The 16,514-nt window shown below is 36.6% G+C and overlaps 1 protein-coding gene across 1 annotated transcript in view; it reads right to left on the reverse strand.

Moving 5' to 3' along the window:
- The window catches only part of ccdc102a (coiled-coil domain containing 102A), a 75,752-nt gene that overhangs the window by 19,385 nt on the left and 39,853 nt on the right, over positions 1 to 16,514 (reverse strand). The gene's annotated exons all lie outside the window — the stretch shown is intronic.

The raw sequence follows: 16,514 nt of genomic DNA on the forward strand, positions 1-16,514 counted from the left end.
GTTTTAGAGTGGGAGCACTTATGCACACATACATGGAGATTCATACTTTTTTTTTTTAGTGTCAATGGTTCAACCTTTTCATACTGATATGAAAGATTAGACCTTAAAAGATAGTAACAGCTTAAGAGGACAGAAGAATGAAAAGCACACACACACACACTTATACTCTCTAGTCTAAGCCACCTGGCAGAATGAGAATCCCATGCCGCTGTGTTCTATTGATTTCTGGGTCACTGGAAAGGAGGACAAGATCTACTTGTGTTTTTACTGAGAGAGCCACAGCATAGTTAACCCCAGAGCAAATCACACTGCTCTGTATGTGGAGCACATCGCTCAATATGGCCTGCTGAGGTGCTGTACGTGCAAGCGCGTGCGTAGGGTGATCAAAGACTATACAAGTGTTTTTACCAAATCAAAATGTCTTTAAAAACAGTCAGTTTGACAAACGCTGAGTTTATCCTTGACATTTTGATACCATGTTAACAAACCCATTTTTCCCATTCCATCTACATATACAATTTCAGATTATTTTATTTTATATTCATTATTATTATTATTATTATTATATTACAATATTACTTGTTTAATGATTATAACTTTTTAATACATTTCTTTTAAGTCATTTTGTTCTGGGTTGGTTGTAGAGAGAGCGAAAATGAAAAGTATCTGAAAAATAACTGCTATAAACTGTTGAACCAAACACTGGGTATCATATGCAGTGCTGCATATCTGTAAGGAAGACTGACTGACTGATCCCTGATCCCTGATCATGTCAGTCAGATCTTAACAAGAGGCTTAACAACAATCTTGCAAGAGGCTGTTTTGAAAGATGGTGCTGCGGAAACTAGATCTGACCTGAAAGTAACTTGCCACCCCTGAGTAAGCATAGTTATCCATTTGATATGTTACATGAGCAAAAAACAGCCTTTTAATTTGAAAGGGTTAAAACAATGGTGGGAAAAATGTTCAAAAACATTTATTTAAAAAAATAAATAAAATAAGAAATTACTTTACTAAATACCAAAATGACTAAAAACTAAAACTATTAATATAACCATTTAGAAAGGTTAAAAAACAAGTGACAAAATCACATTTAAAATGATAATAGAATTATAAAACAAAGCTAATTAAAAATATTAATTAAAAAAAAAAATACAATAGTATAATCATGCCTCCGCTGCTATACTACTGGCAATTCTCCTTGGCAAATCAAGTTCAATAATACAGAAATTAAACTATATATTGACTTATACACTCAGGTCCATATATATTTGGACACAGGGAAATTTTTTAAGCTGCTGTCCAAAATATATTCAAGTTAAAGTTATATAATGAATATGGGCTTAAAGTGCACAATCTGAGCTTTAATTTGAGGGTATTCCCATCACAACTGGAGGAAAGGTTAAGGAATTACAGCTCTTTAATATGTAACTCCCCCTTTTTCAATGGACCATAAGTAATTGGACAACTGACTCCAAAGCCATTTCATGGACAGATGTGGGCTATTCTTTCATCATTTCTACATCAAGCAGGTAAAAGGTCTGGAGTTGATTCTAAGTGTGCCATTTTCATTAGAAGCTGTTGCTGTGAACCCACATCCTGCGGTCAAAGGATCTCTCCATACAAGTGAAACAGACAATTGCAAACAAATCCATCCGAGAAATAGCAGGAACATTAGGAGTGGCCAAATCAACAGTTTGGTACATTCTGAGAAAAAAAGAATACACTGGTGAGCTCAGCAACATAAAAAGGCATGGACATCCACGGAGGACAACAGTGGTGGATGATCGAAGGATCCTCTCCATAGTAAAGAAAAACACTTTCACAACATCCAGCCAAGAGAAGAACACTCTCCAGGAGGTAGGCCTGTCACTGTCAAAGGTACAAAAAAAGGCCTACACCACAAGGTACAAACCAGGCCAGATTAGACTTTGTCAAAAAACATCTAAAAAAAACAGACCACTTCTGGACGGCTGAAATTAAGAAAAAGTATGGAGAAGGCTTGAAACATCTCATGATCCAAAGCATATAACATCATCTGTGAAACATGGTGGAGCAGTGCGATGGCATTAGCGTGCATGGCTTCCAGTAGCACTGGGTTACTGAATCAGAATCAGAATTAGCTTTATTCACCAGGTGTGCGCAAACACACGAGGAATTTGTTGTGGTTTTTTAAGGTGCTCCTGGTACATGCATACATGCATACATACACACACATCTGACGTGAGAACAGAAAAACATTTAAATAATAAGACTTGACAATAAATAATAATAATGTACTGTATATGAACAGTAGATTTATGTACAGATTTGTGCATTATTTACTCTATATACAGCTGTATAAATAGAGAGATATGCATATGTATTTACATAATACTTGAGAAAGAGGCAATAATTAAAGATAGAGAATGAATCACAGAAATGAATTACAGAACACAGGTAATGATTCATGTGTGAGCTGTTTAAGCTGGAGATGGCATGGGGGGGAAAACTGTTTTTATGCCTAGATGTCCTAGTGCACAGAGATCTGTGCACTAGAAGATCTCTGTGCACTAGAGAGATCTAGTTCTGCTTGAGGGGAGAAGTGCAAACAGGTTGTGTCTGGGGTGAGAGGGGTCTGTGATGTTTCCTGCCCGTTTCTTCACTGGTGTTTATTGAAGGCATGACAGAAGACAGAAGCAACCAGAAGCAAAGTTGATTGGACAGCACTTCATAGTACAAATGGACAATGACCCAAAACATACTGCAAAAGCAACCCAGAAGTTTTTGAAGGTAAAAAAGTGGAATATTCTGCAATGGCCAAATCAATCTCCTGATCTCAACCGGATTGAGCATGCATTTCACTTGTTAAAGACAAAACTAAAGGCAGAAAGACCCACAAACAACAACTGAAGTCAGCTGCAGCAAACACAATCTTTGGTGATGTCCATGAGTTACAGTTCCTTGAAGTAAAGCTTAAAGTCTGCACTTCAATGTCATCTCCATTGTTTCATTTTAATTCTATTCTGGTGGCATACAGAGCCAAAATTATGAAAATTGTGTAATTGTCCAAATATATATATGGACCTGACTGTAAATCTACACTGTTATTTTAAATAATATACCCAGACACAGATTGTTTAAAAAAACATCAAAACAGTGCTAATCTTGAAAGAAACAACACAATATCAATGCCTCTCACCCAGCGTACAACATAGTTTGTGAAATGATAGACAGTCAGGTAAAAAAAATATAAATAAATAAAGTTTCTTTGGTCATGCAAAACAGTGGTGAACTGTATGTGAAAGTAGAAAACTTCAAAGAAAAAAGATTTGCATGAGAGACAGAGGGAAGAAACCATCTGAAAAGATGAAAAATACATGTTAAGTGGGAGGAAGGTAAAATTACAAATGACATCATATTGAGAGAAAAAAAAAGGAGTGCGATTTAACAGCCTTCTCCACTTAAAAGTTAAATTTTTCATCTGGGGTAATTTGGGCCTAGCCATCTTTGGTGAGTGTTTTGATAGTGAAAGAAAGTGGAAGGAAAGAGGGGGCCGGATGAATAAAACATGCCACGTCTTGATGAATGATCTATGATGCTACAGAAATTTACTGCAGCAGAAGGAAATGGAAAGTGAGAAATGGAAACCTGGGATATGGGAACAGACACCTGATCAACAGAAAGATTTAGACATACGGTTCTACACACATGGGAATACAACCAGAGGATGTGAAGACAAAAAAAATACTTAGTGAAATAATATCGAGATGAATGCAAACAGACACATACGCCCAGAGTAAATGAATAATGGTAAGCGAAGACAGGGTGAGGCTGTACAGCCGCATGGGGGAAGGCTGTTAAATGTTTCCTCCTCACTGGCTTTCAGATCCTGAAATCAGCTTAAACATCTGGCCCACTGCGCTCAGAACACACACCTTGTGATGCTAGGCAAAATCACATCTCTCTGTCTCTCACTCCCACTCTGAAAGATCAAAAATACACAAACGCACAGTCTTAGAATATTCTATTTCCTTTTCAATTTGCCTTTCATGCAGCAGCAACGAGAGCAGGGAGCAGAGAGGCGAGAGCTTTTTGACACGCTCAACAAATGGTGTGCATCGAGTGGCTTCAACTGCTGCCGCCCATGCACAGCCAGCTATAAGCTGACAAGGCTTTAGGTTGAAATATATAATATTATTTAATGAATTACATTGCTCTAGCTAAATAAATATGCCAAACTAGTTCTGGCCACTTTGCAGCTCTCTGACATACAGTAGGTTTTATGTATTTCTGGAGCTTAACGCTAACCCGACCTTTCTTACTCGCATTCAACATAAGAAAAAAGCAAACTCAACTCCTGGTGTTCATATATATTCACATAAAGATGCCTCACACCCACAACTAGTTATACAACCCAGCCATGATGGCATCCAGAGACTGTATGAAGCAGAGGATACAGTATGTAATACTCAGGAGAAATCATAACACTCAATATGTAGGCTGTAGTCCTGCTCTGCAGTTAAAAGGGTCAATCGACTGTTAATTTACTCTACAACATTCATTAGTTTGACTACCCTGAAGAAAAAATAAATAAATAAATTTTAAAAAAGCATAGTGTTTTTTTTATTATTTCAAACCATAAAACATTTTAATTATAAGCGCGACTGTTGGAAACGCTCATTTAAAATTATTTTTCAATACAAACTACAATTATATATATATATATATATATATACACACACACACACACATACACACATACATATACACACACATATATAGAGAGAGACAGAGAGAATTTAAAATTTTCATTAAAACATACAGCAATACAACAAAAATGCTATATAAAATTATTTTTTATATAAACTATATCATCGTTTAATAAATTATATTTAATACTTTTGAGCAAGGATGCATTAAATTGATATCAAAGACTGAAAAAGTATTATGGTTTCCACAAAAATATTAAAGAGCGCAAAGGTCATATAAAATTAAATTTTAATATAAACAATAACGTACATTATCATCAATATTAAGCAAAAATGGCCCATTTAATTATAAAGCAGAGAACTGTTGGAAAATTGTCAGAAAAATTACTATAATTTAATATTATAATTATTATGCAAATATTTGTATACAACTCCGGAAATGTTGGGAAGTTTTTTAAAATTTGAATAAAATAAAAACTTTCAAATCAAATGAGCCAATATTTTATTCACAATAGAACATAAAGAACATAACAAATGTTTAAACAGATAAATTTTACACTTTTATCCACTAAATGAGCTCAAAAAGTTGGCACGGGGGCAACAATGGGCTGAAAAAGCAAGACATTTTGAAAAGATTCAGCTGGGAGAACATCTAGCAGCTAATTAAGTTAATTGACATCAGGTCTGTAACATGATTAGCTATAAAAGGGACGTCTTAGAGAGGTAGAGTCTCTCAGAAGTAAAGATGGGAGAGGCTCTCCAATCTGTGAAAGTGTGTGTAAAAAGATTGTGGAATATTTTATATATACAACGTTCTTCAACATCAAATTGAAAAGGCTTTGCAAATCTCATCATCTACAGTGCATAACATCATCAAAAGATTCAGAGAAACTGGAGAACTCTCTGTGCGTAAGGGACAAGGCCGAAGACCTTTGTTGGATGCCCGTGGTCTTCGGGCCCTAAGACGACACTGCATCACTCATGGGCATGATTCTGTCATTGACATTACTAAATGGGCCCAGGAATACTTCCAGAAACCACTGTCGGTAAACACAATCCACCATGCCATCTGCAGATGCCAACTAAAGCTCTATCATGCAAAAAGGAAGCCATATGTGAACATGGTCCAGAAGCGCCGTCGTGTCCTGTGGGCCAAGGCTCATTTAAAATGGACTGTTTCAAAGTGTTCTATGGTCAGACGAGTCCACATTTGTCATTCTTGTTGGAAATCACGGACGCCGTGTCCTCCAGGCTAAAGTGGAGGGAGACCTTCCAGCGTGTCATCAGCGTTCAGTTCAAAAACCAGCATCTCTGATGGTATGGGGTGCATAAGTGCATACGGTATGGGCAGCTTGCATGTTTTGGAAGGCACTGTGAATGCTGAAAGGTATATAAAGGTTTTAGAGCAACATATGCTCCCCTCCAGACAATGTCTATTTCAGGGACGGAAGGCCTTGTGTATTTCAGCAGGACAATGCAAAACCACATACTGCAGCTATTACAACAGCATGGCTTCGTAGTAGAAGAGTCCGGGTGGTGAATTGGCCTGCCTGCAGTCCAGAACTTTCACCTATAGAGAACATTTGGTGCATCATTAAATGAAAAATACATCAAAGACGACCACGAACTCTTCAGCAGCTGGAAACCTATATCAAGCAATAATGGGACCAAATTCCAACACCAAAACTGGCTCATGTGATTTGAAATTCTTTTAGTTTTCATTTTATTCAAATTTAAAAAAAACGTCCCAACATTTCCGTAATTCGGGTTGTAAATTCAAATCTTTCCCATTTCAAGTAGATAGTAGCTGCATGGCTGGAAATAGCTGCCCAGGGGCATTACGAATATGGCTGCCAAGGGACTTTGTGGTAGCTTAGTGGCTAAAGATCTGGACTAGTAAAATAAGGTTGGAACTCCAAATCCACTAAGTGGGGATCTATGATCTGGAGAGTCCCTATTACTGTGGAGTCCTCGAGCAGTGCTCTGGGGAAATGACTACATTAGGTTGCTTTACATAAGAAAGCATCGTCTAATGAACACAAACTTCAACAAGTTTAACTTCAACAAGTGCAACTAAAATCCAGCACAACCCCCTGACCCTGCCTTACAGCTATCATTACAGCCGAGGATTAGATCAAGCCTAATAAGACAGCTAAGAGAGAGCGTGGTCTGGGGGCGGGACGCCTCAGTCGATGGGAAAATGGGGCGATGTAGGAGCCGCTGGAGCCATAATGGTTTCTCTGCCAGTTTGTGCCTTCCTAACACTATTTCTCTTGACAGACTGAGAGGATGATTCACTCACTCCAGCTTCACAGTGGGCAAAAACAGTGGGCCAGGAGCTGATAAAATAGTGTCTGTGGCTTTTAGTGGCCCTGACCTGAGAACAGGGAACTGGCCAGGAAAATGGATGTGCCGTCTACAAATAGAATTTGCTGTGCCTTTCAAATGAATGGTGCTTTGTGAGCAATCTACACTGCCTGAATCTAAATTGGAGTTCACCTTAAGAGTCTACAGGCAGATTGGTGGTTTTAACAAGCAACCTTACAGACAGGGTCCAAAATTAACATGTGCCAAATCAAGTAAAAACCAAAGGAACTGCCACATAATGCTGTGAATAACACACTGACCTGTTCTGTTTGTCACAATTTAGTACATTTTGCTCAATTCGGTATTTCATACGCTGCTGTTGCGAAGTGCACCTGTAGGTGGCAGTGCTTCCCAAATTGCTGCGCAACCGGTAAATGTGACAACAGAACCACGCGATCGATCAAACACACAAAACTCTATCAACGCATTAATTTATTTAAATTAATAAATAAAGAGAACAGCATAAGTGAAATATGGCATTACTTTGCATTCAAAACAGATGATAAAGGTGAACGAACTGACCTTACTGGCTGCACCTGTATGCAAGTGTTGCTATAAATCATGTGTTGCCACAGGAGGCAACACAAATCTTTTTAAGCATTTGTCGCTTGCTCATCCTGATCTTTTCAGAGAATTAATAGATCGACAGGTGGATGCATCATTCATAAATTCAGATTTAATTTGAACCTTTATTTACAACTGATCAACGCACATACAGATGTGTACAGTAAGTGCAAATGTGCGTGTGACACGCTAGAACCAGTGAAGTTTTGGTCACGTAATATATGCACTTGCATTTCATACAATCGAAAATTAATTGAATTTGAATTAAGCAAGAGTTTTGCTATATTAATATATTGCTATATTCAATAATATGAAGGGAATGTTTCTGCTAATATGAAGCAGCCGAGAGAGCGAGATTTATATTTAATGCTTTTTCTTTGGCTATCTGAGGCTGAAATCTGAAAACAATCTGAGAGAGAGAGAAATAATAACGTGATTTTGAATATTACTTTGACTGTTAGAATAACACTTTACAATAAAGCAACATTTGTTGCATTAATTGCATTACTTCAGTTGTATTTTTTTTTCCTTCAAACTCAGTCAAAATGTAACCTATATTCCCGGTAGGTTTTTGTTACATTTTGAGACATTTTGTTTGCACTGTGTGTTTGAACTGAAAAGATAAGATGATATGAATATATTTTCATTTTATTACTTCAGTTATATATATTTTTTTCCTCCAACATCAAAATGTAACCTATGTTCCCTGTAGGTTTTTTTTGTTACAGTTTGATACAAAAGTATTAAGATATGAATCTGTTTTTATTATTATTATTTTAATAAAATTATTTTCAATTCACTTATCTTTTGAGGCTGGATATTTGTCACCTATGGTATCGATACCGAGGTATTACATTCTGGTATCGTACCGAAGCCAAAATTATGGTATCGAGCCATCCCTAATATATAGGGTACAACGGGGCTAAAGGCCCCCCTTAAGAAAAAATGTGCTATTCCCTGCGCCTAAAATGTATAATCGCAGAAAAAATATATACGTTGTATTGAACATTAATGGAGCAACAGATTTTGTGTGGAAATAAATCATTCAAGTTGTTTATTTTGTTTAAAAATCTTATAAAATGTATGAGGTGGCAAGGGGCGCCTTTTACCCCACACATGGGGTAAAAGGCCCGCCAGCATGGGGTAAAAGGCACACAGTATTGATACAAATACTTCAGCTAAAATAATGTTTTTTAAAATAATGTCTAAGTTAATACTTGTTCAAAACAATCACTTTAGCAAAGTTAGTTTATTTTCTGCTTATTTTGAAAAATAAAATAATTAATTTTTGTTCAATAAATATACCGTCATTAAAATAAGTTAATATAAAAAATATTTTAAAATACATAATCATTTTAATAAGCAAAGATTATGAAAGTACTGAAGGAGATCCAATAATAATTGAATATATTTACAGTAGTAACAACAAATGATATTTTATTATATGATATGATTAATATCATGTTTTTAAATATGGTTTCATTCTAAACATGGTGATTATCTCTAATATGGACACCCAACATAATATATGATATTTACCATCTGAATCTAACCATGTCATGTCAACAAATGGAAAAGTCAGTCATCTATTAATTATCATGTTAATTGCTGTGCGCCTTTAGCCCCAATTGCGGGGGCGCTTTTTACCCCAAATACCATACTTTTACATATTCTTCATTATTTAAAAACTGTTGCTTTAATTATCTTAAAGCTGAAAATCATAAAGAAGACCTTTGTCTCAAAATATATGGATTAATTTTAGTGATTCTCATTTGCTACTTAAATCTACAACATTTTAAAAAACATAAAATATTAGATCAAGTAAGCACAGAATCAACTTTGCGCTGCTGTGCGCAATCAAATATCAGATAAATACACGCTTGCATCTTGAAAAGTGAATGTTTTGGAAAGTGCTAAGCCATGTTTCTGTGCCATCTAGTGGTTTAGATGAAAATTATATCAAAGGCGCCTTTTACCCCCGGGGTGCCTTTAGCCCTTTTGTACCCATATATATATATATATATAACACACACATATACACACACACACATACATATATATAAAATTCATGTCCCAGTTACACTTAATGTTTAAACTAAGTGCAAATAGCTATAGATTATATTTAAATAGATTTTCTGCTATTTATACTACTTATTGCAAATAGTTATCTTCGCTTCAGTATTGTAGTACATTATAAAACAGTATGCAATAATAACATATTGAGTGTAAATTACAATTTTAATTCAAATTATTAAATGGATGTCACCTTATTGGGACAATAAATCCTTCTCTACACCTACCCGATACTTTAAGTTCAACTTAGATTACAAGATTATTTCCTTCATTATTATTGAAAACACATGCTTTTCCGACGTGATATCTGATTTGAAAAGGTACGAAAAAAAGTTTGGCAAAACCCGAACACCGGTCGATTGCGTCATAAACGACTTCAACACGTACTTCTCCTGCGCCACTGGAGCTGGTAAGGGAAGATAGTCTTCTGTAATGCTTTGTGATCACACATTGGTGGGCGGAGTTAGTGTAAATAACCTCTGCCAACAAGGCGGCCTATTTGCACTTGTAAATAGACACTCCGATTTTTTATTAGTCTTTTTAATAGTCAACTTATTTTCGGGTTATAGTCATAAATGCCCATTGTCACAGGCACGAAGAAACATCTTTCATTTCATCAAGCTGAATGCTCACTAAAAACTGACAGTCATCACGTTTTCAAGCCATTTCATGTTTAATTTTGATGTGACACAAAGCAGTGATATCTAAGCAGGAGAGTTGCGTACTTACTTTATAATTAGTCAATAACGCCATCATTTTCTTCATTCAGACCGAGAGATCGCACGAAAACAATAGGTGGGATTTATCGCAAGAACCAATCACATCCAATCTTAACCGATCTCACGTGACTTTTCCCCATTCATCACAATGAGCCTCCAGAAAAGTCACGGCACGCTAAGGGCTCTCTGTAGAAAGTCAATGGACCGAAGGGAGGCAAGCCTCCGCTGTAACTTTACCTGTGGGTGTCGCTGTTGGACAGTGATACTAAAAACGAGTGACTTTTAGACTTTTAATATCTTATTTAGTCATATTTGTGCGGTTTTATTTTTGTAATATCAAATATTTTCTCATCCAATTTTGAGGAGAGGAGACACTGCCTCCCCTGCTTCCTCAGAGGAAACGCCCCTGATATATATATTAAATACATTTCAATTATAATTATTACAATTATTTACATTTAAGAGATTACAATGCATTTATTAAGCAATTATACAAATAATTCTGCTGAAATGGGGACAAATATAATACAAAAAATTAAAATCGTGGCAACTAAAATGTTTATGGCCAATAAATGCTTTTGCTTCTGCCAATGATTTCATTTTTGGACATTGCTCACAGAGGAATTTCACCCTATTGAAGTTATGAATTTGAATAATGTTTTAATGAAACAAAGCTTCATTAAAATGCCACAAGACAGACACACAGACAAAAACAGCCATGACCCTCTGCTGAAGAGCTGGGCTGGTAATGTTGCTGCACTGCTGTAGGGATTCTTGAGGCAATAAATTGCAGCATGCAAGAAAGGCCTTATTCTGACTACACAGCACCCCTTGAAACATCACATGACCTTTAACCCGGACATCAGATTTAAAGTGAGACTATTTCACCTGATCTAGCCCCTATACTTTCTTCATTCAATCCTGAGGTTCCAATTACTTTTTCCTTTGCTTCCCTTCTCTTTTTCTCACTCTCCTGTCACCTTTTCCATTCAACCTCTATGTCTCACCTTCATTACCTCCATGCAATTTCACAGCGCGGATCCATTGTCCTCTGTGATTGTATTGTCCATCCGTCCATTTCTCCCCCCCCTTTCACAATCTCTCCATTGTAAGTGAGATGAACACCGCACTCTCTTTCGGCACATTATCCTCATATCGTCATCCTCATCAGTCTCTCTCCTTTTTTTTTGCAGAGTGCCTCTGTTTAACCTTCATTTCACCTCCCCTACTTTTCTCTCCTATCGGTCCTGAGAGAAGGCTTTTTTGCTGACCGAGAGCTCTCTTGATAAAAAAAAAAAAAAAAAGCCCTGGACCCAGACATCGGTATCAGAGCTGCTCAACCCTTACATATCAATGTCTAGGCTTATACATCTTAATTTAAAATGTTCTGAATCTACAAATATGCAAATCTGGAAGAAGATTTCCCTTGAGCTCAGATCCTCAACTGATTTGCCAATGAGAAATATAGAGGGAAAAAACGCTTGGATCATTCAGTTAATGCATTCCACACATTTTCTACAGCACATTCCACACATACATACGTCCACCTTGTCGTTTGTCCCTTTGGGTTAGACAGTGGGCTGTAGATCAGCATTAATGGCATGTTGTCAGTGCTGGCTAACTGGGACATCAGCCTCAGTGGCTCATAAATAAGCCATAGCAGTAGGTGCTAATGGGTTCAATTAAACTCAGACTTGCGCTAACAGGCCTCCACAGGCTGGCGTGGGATCACACGGTCATGGTCCCAACACTTAGGAATTCTAACATTAAGGAGTTGAACCAAAAGTGAAAATTGTCATTATTTTCATAGAAGATTAATTTTAATTTAAAAAAAAAAAAAAGACAATTGTCCTGTTCCACACAATTCAATGCAACTCTTTGGTGAAATGAATTGAATTGAAATACAGCTAGTTGAGCAGTCTGACATATCAATTTCTTCCTCAACCAATGGCATGAGTTTAAGGAAAGAAACTTGTTCGGAAAAAGTTATTTCTCCAAATCCATTTTGTTGTTCCATGTGGTGCAGAAATTATACACTTCACCTTTAAGCTCTTACATTGCATAAAAATTGAATAATCATAAACAATTTAGGGGACAAAGTTAGAGGAATGAGAGCTGGCAATAACTGATGGATGAAAAATAAGAAAAATGTGCGCGAGACACCTCAATCAGTAAAGGGCGACCCCTGTGAGAAAAACACAGCAGGCCCAAATGGAAAACCTCTGGAGAAGCAGCCCAGAACCTGAAAGGCAAGACAATTCATTTCACACTGGCTTACTCCAGATGTAGCACACTAGAGGAGCTGATTTACACACACACACACAGTTTCATATGCTGCTTCCAAAACCAGAGAGGCAAAACAGAGCACATGGGCTCCCACATTGGCTGTCAATACTGTTTACTGCATTTCCATCAGAAAGTGGGAGCAACAGCAGCAGATGAGCAGCCAATATAGGCTCATTAATCATTGTGATTGGTGAATGAACTCTGTCTCTACGCCATCAGAGCAGGAGGGATAAACACCTGTGTGGACGAGCAAGCGGCTGGCCAGATGTTGAAGGAGTTTAAGGAGAGATGTTGAACAGAACGTGAAGAGCACATCTGTATATGGAAATAGAACGAAACAGATGACAGCACTCACAGATGATGTGTTTTTCCATGAACTTCAAAACCTTTTGATCAAGTATTTTGCTTATATGCATGAATAAATTTAGTAGACAAATGTAAATTCAAGTTGTGCCTACATATTTTTATAAATATATATTACTGCACAAAACCTCAATACATGTAACTAACTTACTATTTAATCAGCCGTTATTTATTGTTTCACTACACAATTACTTCCATTTGTGTTATTCCATAGACTGTTTTAAATTAATAATAATAATAAAAATAAAAGACTATAAATATTAAAATTTGAATAGCACTTTTCATATATGCAATACAACTCAAATGGCTTCTCAGATCAGAACAAAAACATTAACAAAATAAATAAGAGAATAATTAAAATAAAAATATATAAATGCAAATTGTGCTAATACATTTTTTTTATATAATGACAGTAATTAAGAAAAGCTATAATATATATTTTTTTATTATTACTTCACTACACAGTTCCCATACTTCCATTTATGTCATTTCTTAGATAATAATAATAATAATAATAATAATAATAAAAACAATACAATTATTTGGATAGCACTTTTCTTACATACAATGCAGGTTAAAGAGCTTCACAGATTAGACTATAAAAACACTGTAACAAATCTTAAAAATTATAGTGAGCCTATGACTTCATTATTGACTTTATTACTACATTCTTCATTTGAGAAGATATCATTATATAGTTTATTAAACATTTGAATAGTAGTGTGAATGATCTGCTGAGACCGTAATGGAAAATTTACGAAAGGAGTGTGACCGGGAGAGACGAAAAAAAAAAAAAAAAAAGTATGGTATTAAACTGACCTTCAGAAAGACAAACTTCTCTTTGATCCGGGAGCAAGAGACAGACTTTAACTCCAGTTCAAAGCTTGCCTACTCTAGACTCAACAAACCCTTTAGGAATAAAAAAAAAAATCCAGCCTGTTTTGCTAACGTTCCTCCATCTGGATGGAGGCCTACTCATTTTATTTCTGTTTGTTGAGACACAAGCGTCATCATGTATTAGCCCCACACAAACACGCTTTGAAGTTTGTAAGAGGTCACGCGCCCAAACAAAACCACGAGTCCCTGATCAAAACACATAGAGAGACAACAGCAGAACCAATAGCAGAATTTCCACCTGCATGATTCACCTGGAGCGTTTTTGAAGTGTGTGTATGTGATGTGCCGACCTGCAGCTGCGTTTGTGCATGCGGTATTGTCAGTGTCAGACTGAGAGCTCTGATTGAGCCTCAGCCAACCTGATGAATCCCTTTTCGAATCAACACGTAGCCTTCCAGATGGGCATCAGTCACTATGTTAGAACGGGTATGATCCAGGCCTAAAGGTAGGGATGTTCAATTAAACTTCCAAACTTTAAATTCCATTCTTAAGCCCAAAAAACTCATTTGCATGCCAAAAGCCATAGGTAAGCATAACAAACTTCTTTTAAAAACAAAAAATGTTAATGATTCTAAACTTTTGACCTATAGGGTGAATACGTATTTCTTTATTTCTTCACGCATTCATTCACACTACCATTCAAAAGTCTGGAATCATTAAGATTTTATTTATGTTTTTGAAAGAAGTCTCTTGTGCTCACCAAAGCAGCATTTAATTAATCAAAGATACAGTGAAAGCAGTAATATTTTGAAATATTATTACACTTTCAAATTTTAATATAGATTAAAATACAATATATTCCTGTAATGCCATAAAGCTGAATTTTCAGCAGTCATTACTCCAGTCTTCAGTGTCACATGATCCTTCAGAAATCATCTTAATATGCTGATTTGGTTCCTTAAGAAACATTTCTTCTCATTATCATAAATGTTGAAAACAGCTGTGCTGCTTAATATTTTTGTGGAAAACATGATACTTTTTTTTTTTTTCAGGATTCTTTGAAGAGAAAGTTCAAAAGAACAGCATTTATATCTAAAAGTCTTTCCTGTCGCTTTATTTATATATATATATATATATATATATATATATATATATATATATATATATATATATATATATATATATATATATATATATATATATATATATATATATATATATATATATATACACACACACACACACGTATATATATATATATATATATATAGTTTAGTGTGTGTATATACATATATACAGGACTTTATTAACTTGCATAACTGCACCAGACCTACAAATCTCAATTTTAAAATTGCCTGACATTTCAAAGTTTTCCATGACTTTGTGTCTTGAGCACAAAGACACTACTAATGAGTGACCGAGGTTTATCCACGCGATCAAATCAATATTTCATTTCTCATAGGGATGCCAAACACCAGAAAACCACACACATGCGCACAGGAAGCAGCCACTGAGCCCCATTCCCAATCTTCTGCACATGCTGGGTTTAACAGCAAATGTGACAGTATGCATCAATCTACGGGTGGGAGCCGAAGGAAACGTGGTAGAAAGTGCGAAAGTGACTGGAGCGGGATATGATTTCAGTATCAATCACACTTTGTTCTTTTTGTCAGTGATGGTGCATCGTCCTCAGTGCGCCGTGGCCTGTTTCTCCGCTCCTGTCCTCATCGATCCATTTGCTTCAACAGCTCCTGAGCAAGCTCATCAATCTCTCTGTGTTTCTCTCCCAGACTGCAGGCCGCCGGCCACTATCAGGACATCACTTGTGTGGGAATGTGCAACAGCATGTGGACACACACTCACACACAAAAATGCAACACCCTTCTCAGATGGCCATATGTTGTGCATTTAACAAATAAGCCAACACATTGAGCCTCGCATGCAGGGATTACATGTCTGTTTCCTGGCACAATATCCTTTTTCCTTGTTACTGGTTTAATTGACATGCTAGGCTCACTCTTACCCTTTTTCTCTCCATTCCTTTCCCTTCGGCATACCTCTCACCTCTAAAACAACTCTCTCTGCTCATATTCATCTCTCCCTCTTCACCGCTCTCTTTAAATCTTTCCTACTTTCAAGGCAGGAATGAGAGAGCAGGTGAGCAAGTGATTTACAGCGTCTATATGAAGGGAGCTTTGGATCACTTCATAAATCTCTGGCTGCGCTAATGGCCGCTCATAAGGGCTCTGGCCATAAGTGTCTGGATTTCCTGACACACTACTTTAATAGAGCCTCAATAGCATCTTACCAACACACATACACAGGACAACTTTCTCAGCACAGCCAATATACAACATAAGATCAAAAATCGAAACTGCGTGGCAGCTATTGCGCAAATCCACAGTCAAGCAGCACAGGATCTGATGGATATGGCCTATTTACCTCAGAGACACTGCCTGGATTTATTGTAGGAACAGGCTCAGATACTTTGCAAACTGCTACCACACTTCATCCATCTCTCCAATGCTGTACAGCAGAATCTGAGCTGATGCTGAGATGTTGAGAAATGCTTACTGATAGGTTTGTGATTATTTGTCTGAGGTTAGTGTGCAGA

This window comes from Onychostoma macrolepis, chromosome 07 (assembly GCF_012432095.1).
Source record: "Onychostoma macrolepis isolate SWU-2019 chromosome 07, ASM1243209v1, whole genome shotgun sequence".
In the NCBI taxonomy this organism is placed as follows: domain Eukaryota; kingdom Metazoa; phylum Chordata; class Actinopteri; order Cypriniformes; family Cyprinidae; genus Onychostoma; species Onychostoma macrolepis.